Here is a 13,402-nt window from a genome sequence, read left to right as displayed (position 1 = left end):
AAAAACTAATTTTACCAGTATGAAAAATATTCTTAAGACCTCTGAAGAATAGTTTTTGCAATCCTTTGCTTTGACAAGGTCGAAAAACAAAGGAATAAAGGCAGACTACAGAAGACTATTATACGATGCAACAAACATTTAATTGACAGAGAAATAGAGATAATACATTTCTTGAAACCATACTGACGTGTGGGTAAGCGCGGGAAAAATAATTCTAAATGTTCATTTAAACTCAGAGGACCTTAGTGAAGGTAGAAAGCTCCTGTTCTGTAATTACTCACTTAAATTTGGTTGTATAAAGTGGTTTTTTTTCCTTAACCAAAATCAGGTTTGTTTTTTAACAATTTCTCCAGTTCATGATACAATACTGCGTATCACTGTCCCTTGGTTCTCACTATGTAAAATTCACTCTCTCTTTCTTTCTCTATATCTTTCTCTTTTGAGTTAAATGGTTATTGTTCTCCTTTCTGGATAAGGGTACACACTTAAATTTCAAAGTAAGATTCCTAGCGAAAAAACGCATGGAACTTAGTAAGAAACCATATGTTAAATATCAGATGCAGATTCTTACAAAGTCTATCTGGGCAAATGTCCAGTTTAACAGAAACGACTTCATCGCAAAAAATAATCTTTAATGAGTAGTTTTCGTTATAGAGTAAAATAATAATAATAATAATAATAATAATAATAATAATAATAATAATAATAATAATAATAATAATACGTTTTATACTCCCTACGGTGCAAAACTCAAGGAATGCTGTTCACTGTACCCCAACGGTGCAAGACTATGAAAACTGCATGAAAACTTAGGAAGAGCTTGCTCTGCAATGCAACAGTAAGTTTTCACAGTTATACAGTGCCACTTAAAAATAAAAGAAAATCTAGGTCTCGTGTCCCCATTAAATTACAGCCACCAATTAATTCTTCTTAAAGACTACAACTCTTCTGTGTCCTTAACGTGCATAAAAAATTACAGCATTCTTTCAACAAGTGCAAACATTCTGAGCTTATTGAACCAGAACACCTGCTGAGAGTCCTTTGACATCCGCGGCTTGTACGTATGTGGCCACGAGTCTGCTGTCACTCTTGGACAAACAAACCTGCTGGGTCTGGGAATCTTGTCTGTCGTGTGGATTCCACTGTGTCCCTCGAACTCAAAACAAATATGTCGACTCTAGGGCTCTTTATCCGCTTCAGTGGAGCAGCGGCTGGGAAGCGTCTTTGTAACGGCTCACAGGGTAGTGCCTAAGGTGGGCTTGTCCAGTGTTCCGTAGAAAGAAATTTACTAATAGTAGTAGTAGTAGTAGTATTAGTAGGGTTATTCCTTTGCAACGGCTCAATGAAACTTCTCAGCGTCTTTGATGATGATGATGATTATGTTAATAATCGGTTCCTTTTCTGGCGTGTAGGACTTTAGAACAACTGTTTGTAGGCAGGACAGTGAAATTCTTATTTCAGCAATGACCTAGAGAAAACAGAGTAAATAAATCAACTGACTCTAAAAACGAAGGTACAAGATAAGAAATCTACTAGATGTCTGAATGCTTCTTCAACAAGTGAAACAAAATTAGGTGTCGAGGAAAAATAGGTCTTTTTTTATTACAGCATGTCGTTGCGATAGCACCAAGGTTGTACCATCCATGGTTTCATTAATAGTTTGACTTCTGGGAACAAACAGGTGGTGGCCGGCCTCTCTCTCGTCTGAAATTTGGAAGTTTCGGAAACTAAGGAACATCAGGGTAAATAAATATATGAAAATTCGCGGCTCGTGGCTTCTGCTTTCCTTAACTGTTCGTCTTCCTTCGTTTGAAGAGAAGCGCCAGGAAGGAAGATTTCCCCTCCTCAGTTTTCTGTCAAATAAGACTATTGTGCCGGCTTTGTCTGTCCGTCTTCACTTTATTCTGTCAGCACTTTTCCTGTCCGCACTTTTTCTGTCCGCCCTCAGATCTTAATAACTGCTGAGGCTAGAGGGCTGCAAATTGGTATGTTAACCATCCACCCTCCGATCATCAAATATACCAAATTGCAGCCCTCTACCCCGCCTAGTTTTTATTTTATTTAAGGTTAAATTTAGCCATAATCGTATACCGGTCAACGATAAAGGACAAGCCACCACAGGACCGTAGTTAAAGATTCATGGGCCGCGGCTCATACAGCATTACACCGGGACCACGAAAAGTAGATCCGTTTTCGGTGGCCTTGATTTTACGCTGTACAGAAAACTCAGTTGCGTTGAAGAAACTTCGGTGCATTTTTCACTTGTTCATTCTGGTGTTCTGATAGTCTGTGCTGGTTAAGGCCGTTAGGTTGACCGACCTTTACAAACTGCTGAAGAAGAGTGGTTCTTCAGGAGACAGCGTCAGCTTTGTGTGACAATTCAACTCACTAGCGTTGCTGTGGCGTTGTGCATCTGCTAATCCTTGCCTAGAAAGAGCTGTTAATACATGCCATTATTCTGCAGTATTATTATTGCTGTCATTACCATTATTATGAAAATACTATTTTTCTACCTCTTCAGCAGCTGTGTGGATATTGCCGATTATCATTTTTATCATGTTATCTCGCCTATCTAGACTGTGCGTTTTGTAGTTTTATATATTCCACGCATATGGCCCTGAGCTGAAATAAAGGATTTCATTATCATCGCACACATATCACAAACAGGTTGAATACAATTCAACGACTTATCGGGAGTCCTAACCAGCGCTTCATACGACCATCCAGCATTGACCAAAGATTCGTTTTCCGCTTACGGCCGTCGACTTGTTTTCAATCTATCTGCGATACGGATGCGTCATACTGGAACAGTTTTATTTTTCTGTTGGAGAATGGCTTTGTCCGTCCATCCTCAGATCTTAAAAGCTACTGAGGCTAGAGGTCTGCAAATTGTTATGTTGATCATCCACCCCTCAATCATCAAGCATACCAAATTGCAGCTCTCTAGCCTCAGTAGTTTTTTATTTCATATAAGGTTAAAGTTAGCTATAATCGTACTCCTGGCACCCCTATAGGTAACAACAGCACAGGCCACCACTGGACCGTGGCTGAGCTTCATGGGTCGTGGTTGAGGCTACCACCAGACCGTGGCTGAGTTTCATGGGCAGCGACTAAGTTTCATGGGCCGTGGCTGAAAGTTTTATACGGCGTTATACGCTGTACAGAAAAATCGATTGCGCCGGAGAAACTTCGGCTCATTTTTTTACTTGCTTGACAAAATGGCCAGGTCGGTTAGTTCATTACTGTTTGGTAAAGAGTCCAGCGGGAACTGCGGAAACAGAGTTCTGACGGTGTAGTGAATCATATTAATAATTTTAAGTCAAAACTAGTTACTCGTTGAACGAATCGGTAGAGTTCTCAGCCAGCGCTTTGTAGGCCCGAGTTCGAGTCTCCGGCCGGCCAATGAAGAATTAGAGGAATTCATTTCTTGTGATAGACATTCATTTCTCGCTATAATGTGGTTCGGATCCCACAATAAACTGTAGGTCCCGTTGCTAGGTAACCAATTGGTTCTTAGCCACGTAAAATAAGTCTAATCCTTCGGGCCAGCCCTAGGAGAGCTGTTAATCAGCTCAGTGGTCTGGTTAAACTAAGGTATACTTTTTTTAATTCAAAACTACGGGAATGAAGAAGTTCCGACGACTTTCGGGGTACTATATAGAACTTCTTGCTTCGATTTTAGTAGGTCTAACGATTTCAATAACTTTTGGATAAAGATATACCAAAACAGAATATTGCTGGCAGGGGTATATTTAAATAATAGGAAATTATGATGGCGTTTCAATACTTCTCGCTTTCATTTCCTCTTGAACACAACCGCTAATGTATGGAAATGTTGGTTTATTACTGATTCTAACTACAAACATGGACCTTGATGTAGTTAGCGCTGAAGAATAAAAGACATCCAGCGAAACAATTCCTTGACTACGAACAAACCGGATTCTATTTAAAAACCCAAATCTTTTTTTTCATCTCCCATCGCATCTGCAAGCAGCCCCTATAAAACAATCTTGAAAACAATGGAGACGCACGCACAAACACGCACAAACACACTCTCACACACACACGCGCTCACACACACTCACACACGGGCGCTCACTCCCACGCTCGCACGACGTTACATCTCGTTGGCATTTCCCACCACACCTAATATAGCAGTTTTCCCTCTCAGCTCTCCATCAACAAACGCCACTTTTATCGACGCTTATCCCGCGGTGTTCCGACTCCTAAAACAGCTGTATTTTCCTCTCTCTCTCTCTCTCTCTCTCTCTCTCTCTCTCTCTCTCTCTCTCTCTCTCTCTCTCTCTCTCTCTAGCCCCTCCTTCCATATATATATATATATATATATATATATATATATATATATATATATATATATATATATATATATTCCTTTCCCTCCCCCCTTCCAACCACCTTCACCCCTTCAACAACAGTGCTTTCAGCAAATGAGGTCAGGGCCTATGTCAGAGGAGGACACGTGGGCGGGGGGCCGGGGGGGCGGGGGGTATTTTAAGTCCAGGAGGGAGTGAAAGGGATATTATCGATACTCAGGTCATCACCTCATTTGGATGTCGTCATCCCTAGCATCAGGAGAGGATGTAGGAAAAAATGACCAAAAATTCAGTAATTGCTTATCAAATTTCTTTCCTCTCTCTCTCTCTCTCTCTCTCTCTCTCTCTCTCTCTCTCTCTCTCTCTCTCTCTCTCTCTCTCTCTCTCCCCAGACACACACGAACAGGTGCAGGTGCGAGCATTGCTTTCGATGACTTTTTCCTCCAGCAAATTTGCAACGGTTTACGTTATAGACATCATCTTCCCCCAATTCTTGTAACTTCAAGAAGCCATTTTGGCTTTTCTAGTCTCTGTTCTTAACCTCAAAGCGACCTCTTATTGAAGGGAGTCATTAGTAATGTTTTAATCATCCTATTTATCTTTCCTTTTCAGCTCTGACTTAACTCACCCAGCCCAGTGAAAGCGGAGTTCTTTTATGGGATTGGTTTATCAACGTACAGTTATATTTGAGAGAGAGAGAGAGAGAGAGAGAGAGAGAGAGAGAGAGAGAGAGAGAGAGAGAATGGGGGAAGCAGAATGTGACTTAAGTATTGAGAAAAAGGGATCAAAATGAATCTGAGACTAGCAGTATATGTTTATTTCATATCAAAGAGAGAGACAGAGAGAGACAGAGAATGAATAAAGAGGAAAAGACAGAAGAAAAGAGCAGAGATGGGGGTTGGGGGGAAGGAAAGAGAGAGAAGGAGACGATGGAGTGATAGGAGAGAGCAGAAGAAGAAAGAATAAAGAGGGGAATAAAGAAGAAAGAAGAGGAGAGAGAGAGAGAGAGAGAGAGAGAGAGAGAGAGAGAAAATGGGGCGAGGGAGAAGTAGGAAGAATGAGCATGAGAAACAGAATGAATAAAGAGGAGAGAGATGAAGAAGAAGAAGAAAAAGAGAGAGAGAAGAAAATGAGGAGAGATGTAGAGCTGCGGGCCAAAAGAGGAGAAAGGGAGAATGAGGACAAACAGATAAACAGACCAACAGAAAGAAAAATGACAACTGGAGGAAGAAAGTAAAAGAGAGGAAGATAGAAAGAGGAGGGTCTGATTGGACAGGAGAGAGAGAGAGAGAGAGAGAGAGAGAGAGAGAGAGAGGAGAGAGAATAAAGAAGGATAGACGAAGAAGACTGAGAGATGAGGAATAAAAGGGAGGATGGAGTGATAGAAAGAGCAGAAGAAGAATGGCAAAGAGGAGGAAAGAGAGTAAGAGAGAATGAGAGAGAGAGAGAGAGAGAGAGAGAGAGAGAGAGAGAGAGAGAGAGAGAGAGAGAGAATAAAGAAGAAATAGACAAAGAAGACCGAGAGATGAGGGGGAGAGAGAGAAGGGGAGGATGGAGTGATAGAGAGAGCAGGAGAAGAATAAATAAAGAGGAAAGAGACGAAGAACAAAGAGAGAGAGAGAGAGAGAGAGAGAGAGAGAGAGAGAGAGAGAGAATGGGGGGAGGGAGAAGCAGTAAGAATGGGCATGAGAAACAGAATGAAGAAGAAGAAGAAGAAGAAGAAGAAGAAGAAGAAAGAAGAAGAAGAAGAAGAAGAAGATGGGAGATTTAGAGACCAAAAGGGAAGAAAGGGAGAAGGGAGACAGACAGACAGACAGACAGACAGACCAGCAGAAAAAAAAATGACACCCTAAGGAAGGAAGCAAAAAAAGATGAAGATAGAAAGAGGAAGGCCTGGCTGGACGAAGAGAGAGAGAGAGAAACAAACTAAAAAGACGACCGATTTACCACTGACGCAGATGTCATTTCGGGGAATTAAACCCTTGCCAAAATGCATCTTTGTCATGATGTTTAGGAGGCCATAATTCAGTAATCTGACGGTCTGTCACGTATCTGCTCCCTCGATGTTTTGCCTGGTAGGCGCTCTCTGGTAGGCCATGTGAGATGCTGCTTCCTTTCGCTGCCTGAAGAGATCTATTCGCGTACTTGTACAGCTGATGAAAGGTGTTTTTATCAGTGCTTCAGGTGTATAAATTTGACTGGGAAATATGTACGCACATACATACACATACATACACACACAGACACACATATATATATATACAGTAACATATATATAAATATATATATATATATATATATATATATATATATATATATATATATATATATATATATATATATATATATATATACATATTTATGTATATATATATATATATATATATATATATATATATATATATACTGTATATATACCGTATATACGAGGGGTGTTAAAGAAATATCCGACTTTCATTCATATAATACCCGTATGGCTACCGGGGTCTAAGCGATGTCAGGCAGGGCAGCCGATCGAGACTACGGTCTACCCCAAAGCCAAATCAAAGTCCTTCAAAAGAAGGCATCGTGCTTACCCCATACAAAAAATGGGAAAAAAAGCACGTTAAAAGAAAGAGAAGAAAAATTCAGATATGTACACTAAGCTCCTTCAAAGCAGTCCCCTTAGGCTGCCACACACTTCTTCCAACGGTTCTGCCACTGTTGGAAGCAGCGCTAGAACGCCTCTTTTGAGATGGCGCGCAGCTGATCCGTCGCATTCCGCATAGTGCCTTCTCTCGACTGAAATCTGGTCCCTTTTCATAAAAAAAAAATAAATAAATAAATAAATAAAGGATAAACACTCTACGGGATTTGCACGCCATATGTGACTCTATAAATTACTTCAGAATGTGTGTAAATGTTTCCTCTCTCTCTCTCTCTCTCTCTCTCTCTCTCTGGATGGTGCGTTATCGTGATGGAGCTACCAATTGCCTGCTGACCACAGAGAGAGATAGAGAGTCATTGCGATGAGGTTGCAAGCCCCCATGCCCTTTTTCCTCGACCCTAGCAAAGCTTATATCCATTAACAGCTGGGTGGACTGGTGGGCGGTAGGCCAGGAGTAAATCCATTGGCCTAGCAAACTTGAACTGAAGTCTGCATCACGAAGCAACACTGTTAATGACGTAAGCTTCAGCAAACTCAACAGTAAGACAGCCTCAAAAGAAAAACCCGTATGTAACAATACTTTATTGCAGCTCTCGGCCATATACAAATGTTTTATTTCGTGTCTATTTTATAGGAGATATCCTTCACATTCTTCACGATGTATATATATATATATATATATATATATATATATATATATATATATATACATATATATATATACATATATATATATATATACATACATATATATATATATATATATATATATATATATATATATATATATCTATTTATATATTTATATATATATATTAATTTACATATATATACATATATATATGTATATATATGTACATATATATATATATATATATATATATATATATATATATATATATATATTTCCACATATATAATATATATACATATATTTACATATATATATATATATATATATATATATATATATATATATATAGGTATATATATACCATAAATATTTAACCATGTGGGGTCTCATAAACAAAAACAACAACAATAACACCAAATTCACACAAAAAAAAACAACAGCAACAACAAAAACTTCAGTACCAGGAACGACAGGAAATCCAGATTGAGAGTTTCCTTCTGTGCGCCGATTAGAGAGAAAATTGTCATTTCCTTGACCCTTCCTCGTTAGCTGAGAACGGGAGCCATCGATTCGCACAGAAGGCTTCAACGTCCAATAAAAATGATAGAAAAAATACCGCTCCCGGTTAACCTCTTTTCTAGCAAAGGTGAGAGAATAAAAAGACAAATAAAAGTAAATGTCTGGAGAATATTATATAGTAATATTATATAGTTCCTCCAGTTAACCTCTGTTCTAGGAAAAGTTAGACAAAAAAATTTTAAGCAAAATGAAAGTACGGTCCTTTTTAGTTTAGGATCGGGAAGGCTTCCTTCTGTATTTCATTTTGAAAGAATATTTTCCGTCTTAAAAGCACTGAAGAACCTGCGAGTTATATTTTTCCAAGGTAAATACACCGCCTAATGCCAAACAGCATTCAGTATTGAGAAATTTGAAAGGAAACCATGGCTATCCAGTTGAAAATAAGTGCGTCGGGTCTTCAGTTGACAGAAATAACCAAATTAAAAGCCGCTACGTTCATCAAAAATTAAATGGAACTGAGCTAAATAAAATCACGAAATGTACATCCCCTTTATTCTGTGAAAAATAATGACGAACAAGCATAACTACCACTGCCGATATTTATATCCAAGGTCCCCCCTGAAAAGGAAGTAACACGGAAGATTAAAACGAAATTGATTCCATTGTCTTTAGATATGAAGAATTAAATATCTGTGTGTATCCTTCCATGTTACTGTAACTGTCATTAATTTTGACCTTTTTCATATAAAGGCAATACATTATGACAGCTTGTAAAAGGAGGTTACTGGAGTTTAATGCGCCATGGCTGAGACAGTCACCCTAAAAGTATATGTTGGCCTCTTGAATTAAGACAATAAAGCACAGTGTGAGTGAAGGTCATCAAAATAATTGATTTCTTCTTCTTCTTTGTCTGTTTTGCTTGAGGACCCTATCCTCAGACTAGAGAATTAATGGAGGTTGAAGCTGCCCTCAAGGAAGCGTTCAATGTTCCTCTGACCTCTTAATACTTTGGTATTAGGGATTCATTATGACTCAGTGCCCCTCATACCAGGCCGCTCAGGCGCAAGTTTCGTTAACGCATCTCTCTCTCTCTCTCTCTCTCTCTCTCTCTCTCTCTCTCTCTCTCTCTCTCACACACACACACACACACACACACACACACACACACACACACACACACACACACACACACACACACACACAAGTAAACAGTTTAGCTCAAGAAATTGAGTAGAATAGGATGATTCACTTTGAGATATGACAATGTTTCAGAAGCAACTGACATTTCAGGCTCTCTCTCTCTCTCTCTCTCTCTCTCTCTCTCTCTCTCTCTCTCTCTCTCTCTCTCTCTCTCTCTCTGTAAGTCCCGGCTGGTTCAGTACCAAGTGTTACTGAAACTTGCTAAGAACTATAGCTCTCTGAGCCCATAGAGCAACTGGGAGTAACTTTTCCTCTATTTTTAAGCGGTTGGGAATCACTTCCTTCCTGGTTAGAACCGAGATTTAGTTAAAGCCTACAGAATAAGTTCCTTTAAACTTTAAACTTACCAAGACTTATTTTTATTGGGATCATCATAATCATTTTGATAGACCTGTGATTTCACTGCTCAATTTTAAATTAAAAAAATATAACGAAATTAGCAGCCAGGAACCTTACAAACCACAGCGATGACTATATAAAGGTAATTAATTAAAAAATGCCCCGAAGTTTCTTTGGCGCAATCGAATTTTCTGTACATCGTATAATCAAGGCCGCCGAAAATAGCTCTATCTTTCGGTGGTCTCGGTATAATGCTGTATGAGCCGCGACCCATGAAAATTTAACCAGGGCCCGGTAGTGGCCTGGCCTATATCGTTGCCAGATACACGATCATGGCTAAATTTAAACTTAAATAAAAATTAAAATTACTGAGACTAGAAGGATGCAATTTGGTATATTTGATTATTGTTGGTGGATCATCAACATACCAATTTGCAGCCCACTAGCCTTAGTAGTTTTTAAGAAAACTGAAAAGGATAATAAGAGGGGAAAAAACTTTCACAAAACAATAGAAATAAAGAAAATCTCACATGTTACAACTAGTTCAGTTCTGAGATCCAAGTCTTGAAATCAATGACACCAGGGTCTATAAAACATCTCTTAAAAATAAGAATCTTCATTATCAACAGAGCATTGACTTTATGATATCACCCAGATATAAATCCTGACGCTATTATATAGTGCTTTGCAACTCAGATTATTCCCAAGAGATTAAGTAACTCCACCTGTACTTTACGTGTTGTAGGGGAAATGATTGTATAAGTGTAATACTTTAATATATATATATATATATATATATATATATATATATATATATATATATATATATATATATATATATACAGTATATATATATATTACACAGAACCACGGTACAGCAAGTGTTCCCTAACTTGGCAGATTTCTCTCTCTCTCTCTCTCTCTCTCTCTCTCTCTCTCTCTCTCTCTCTCTCTCGCATGCAACGTTTTCTTGTTAGTCTAATATGGCTCCTTACACCTGATGTCGGATTTAATTATTATTAATGTTTCATGCCAGTGCGTACAGCAGGAAGCACACTTTTTAGGGATTAAAGTTTGTGACTATATATTCGAACGTTTATATACATGGATATTACTGTAGGTATATATATGTCTATGTATATATAATATAAAATACATATTAAATACATATGTATATACAGTATGTATATATATATATATATATATATATATATATATATATATATATATATATATATATATATATAATACAAATCAATATATATATATATACATATAAATATATATATATATATATATATATATATATATATATATATATATGCATAAAAGATTGTGGAGACAGACAGACAGAGAAAGAGACAGGGGTCAATCGTAAAATTGTGATAAATGATACAAAATTTATTTAAAAAGTTAATTCTCTATGGAGAAGAAGTTGATAATAATAGATTCTTTGTTTCGTCCCTAGAGAAAATAAATTGTAAAATTACCTCTATATCTTTTTTTCATCCTTATCACTCGAGACGTTTGTAGAGCAATAATAGTCGTTGTCCCACCATGAGTCTCTAACTTTTATTTTTTGTTGAAAATACGTAGTAAGGTCAATGAGAACATTTTGGCTTTGCGCTTCAAAACCACTGCATTTTCAGCGCGCTTTAACGTTGGATGCCAAAACAGTAACTCTTGTCTGTCAATTCCATGATTTCCATATGCGTCTAACGAATGTACTGTAAAATAAAACGATGTTTCGCGAAAGCCATTTTAAGAAGATTCAAATGTTTCTGACATCAAGGAAAATTATGTTGTTACTTCACTAACCTGTATTGTCCTTCACCTCTATTGGCGTATTTTTCTATGAACTCCTTAAAAGGAAAAAAAAAGGTCGAACCAGACGGAATCTGAAGAATTCAGTTAAACAGAAGGAAGGGACTGTCTTTTAGCGGGGCCCGTCACCGAAACTTAATTCGAAATGCTAGCTGGATTGGGTAAACAATTTGGGAAAGGGTTTTGTAGCGTTCTGTTTCACCAAACTCTGTTGTACAGGCAACGAGGGCCTCATTACCGCAGGTAGTTCCCGCCTTGAAAACAAAAAGATTGGAAACAGGCAGACTGACTTGACTCCTCTGCATCAGTGCGATTTCTAAATCTTCCTCTCTTGGTAAAGTTACTGGGTTAATATATTTAATAGACCTTGGTATTACTGGGTACTTGGCCCAGAATGTTTGGGGATGAAAAATCGCTGTAGGATTTTGGGGACCTGATAGGATATTGAGCACAAAACTATCTTTCGTTTATTAGGTAAAAGATGAAAGTTATTTTTTGTAATTGAAACAGATTTAATGTTTCTGACTCTTGCTCTTTCCGAAAGTAGATTTTACAATAAGTTTTGATGTATTAAGCTCTATACTGTATCTTTCAGTAATGAAAAGGATGTAGATGCCTACAGAACTAAGATGAAACCATCTGACAAATTACTGTTTACATCATTCATGATTTCGGAATTTCTAGAATAAGTTTAACTCTTTGGAAGATGTATCACTATATTAAGTTAATAATAATAATTCTAATAATGACCACATTAACCATGCATTAATTAATATGTGAGGTAATAGATATTCCATTATTATCTGAATATTATTATTATTATTATTATTACTATTATTATTATTATTATTATTATTATTATTATTATTATTATTATTATTATATTTTGGTAGACGACCCTCAGTTTTGCATGTAGTATTAAAAGTGATGGTTGCATCAGCTTCATTCAGTTCATGTAGAGTTTTATGCATCTTTCTGTTAATTGTATTTTTTTTCAGGGTCACTGCAGTCTGCCAGTAACTCGCCGATGTTAGTCATACTTGGAGTGGAAAGCACTCGCAAACCAGTTTGCTTTTATTTCGGACGAATGGATATCAAAGTTACATGTAAAGAAAATGGTAACTGAAATGAATTACAAGAGAGTAGAGTTTTTCACTTTCAGGCGAAGAAGGCCATAGAGAAAACTTTATATAATTGAACGCAGTTGATGCACCTAACACTTTCAATACTGTATTATTATTATTATTATTATTATTATTATTATTATTATTATTATTATTATTATTATTATTATTATTATTATTAAAACTAAACAAAATGACGCCAAAATAGACAAATAACCAACAGTGTCCGATGAGGGAAAGCGCTAACGTAACTCATTTTGCCAAAGCGTGACCTTCACTGGTAGTGCTATTTTAATGTACATTAGAATGGCGAACAACAACAAAAACAAGAATCACAATGTAGTGTGATGGAATGATAACAAAAACACACCTTCAATACTTCATCTTTTTTAACATAATTAGATATTAGCATGCAATGTAACTTCTATTACATCAGAATTTATTAAACTGTAGCTCATTTCTTTCTAGATATCTCGAAGTTTTATCCTCTTACTTCCCTTCCAATCCTCTTATTTCCTTCTCCTTCTCCTTCCTCCTGCTCCCTCCTGTCCTCCCAAATCTTCCTTCCCCGATTTATTCATGGGCAAAATCGAATGATAAAGATTTACATCCAGGCTTAGACTCAAAATGAGCAAATTTAGCAGTAGACTAAATGAGCTCATTTATTCATGAGTTAGATTCCTGGGAGTAAGTTTATTCAAAAAAGATCTCACTTCTTAACAGAACTACAAACAACTCATGCTCTCTCCTTTTCTGGCCTGAGTATTGTGTTTCCACCCCT

The sequence above is a fragment of the Macrobrachium rosenbergii genome, chromosome 23 (assembly GCF_040412425.1).
Source record: "Macrobrachium rosenbergii isolate ZJJX-2024 chromosome 23, ASM4041242v1, whole genome shotgun sequence".
Taxonomy (NCBI): domain Eukaryota; kingdom Metazoa; phylum Arthropoda; class Malacostraca; order Decapoda; family Palaemonidae; genus Macrobrachium; species Macrobrachium rosenbergii.
This window is presented reverse-complemented; position numbering follows the sequence as displayed.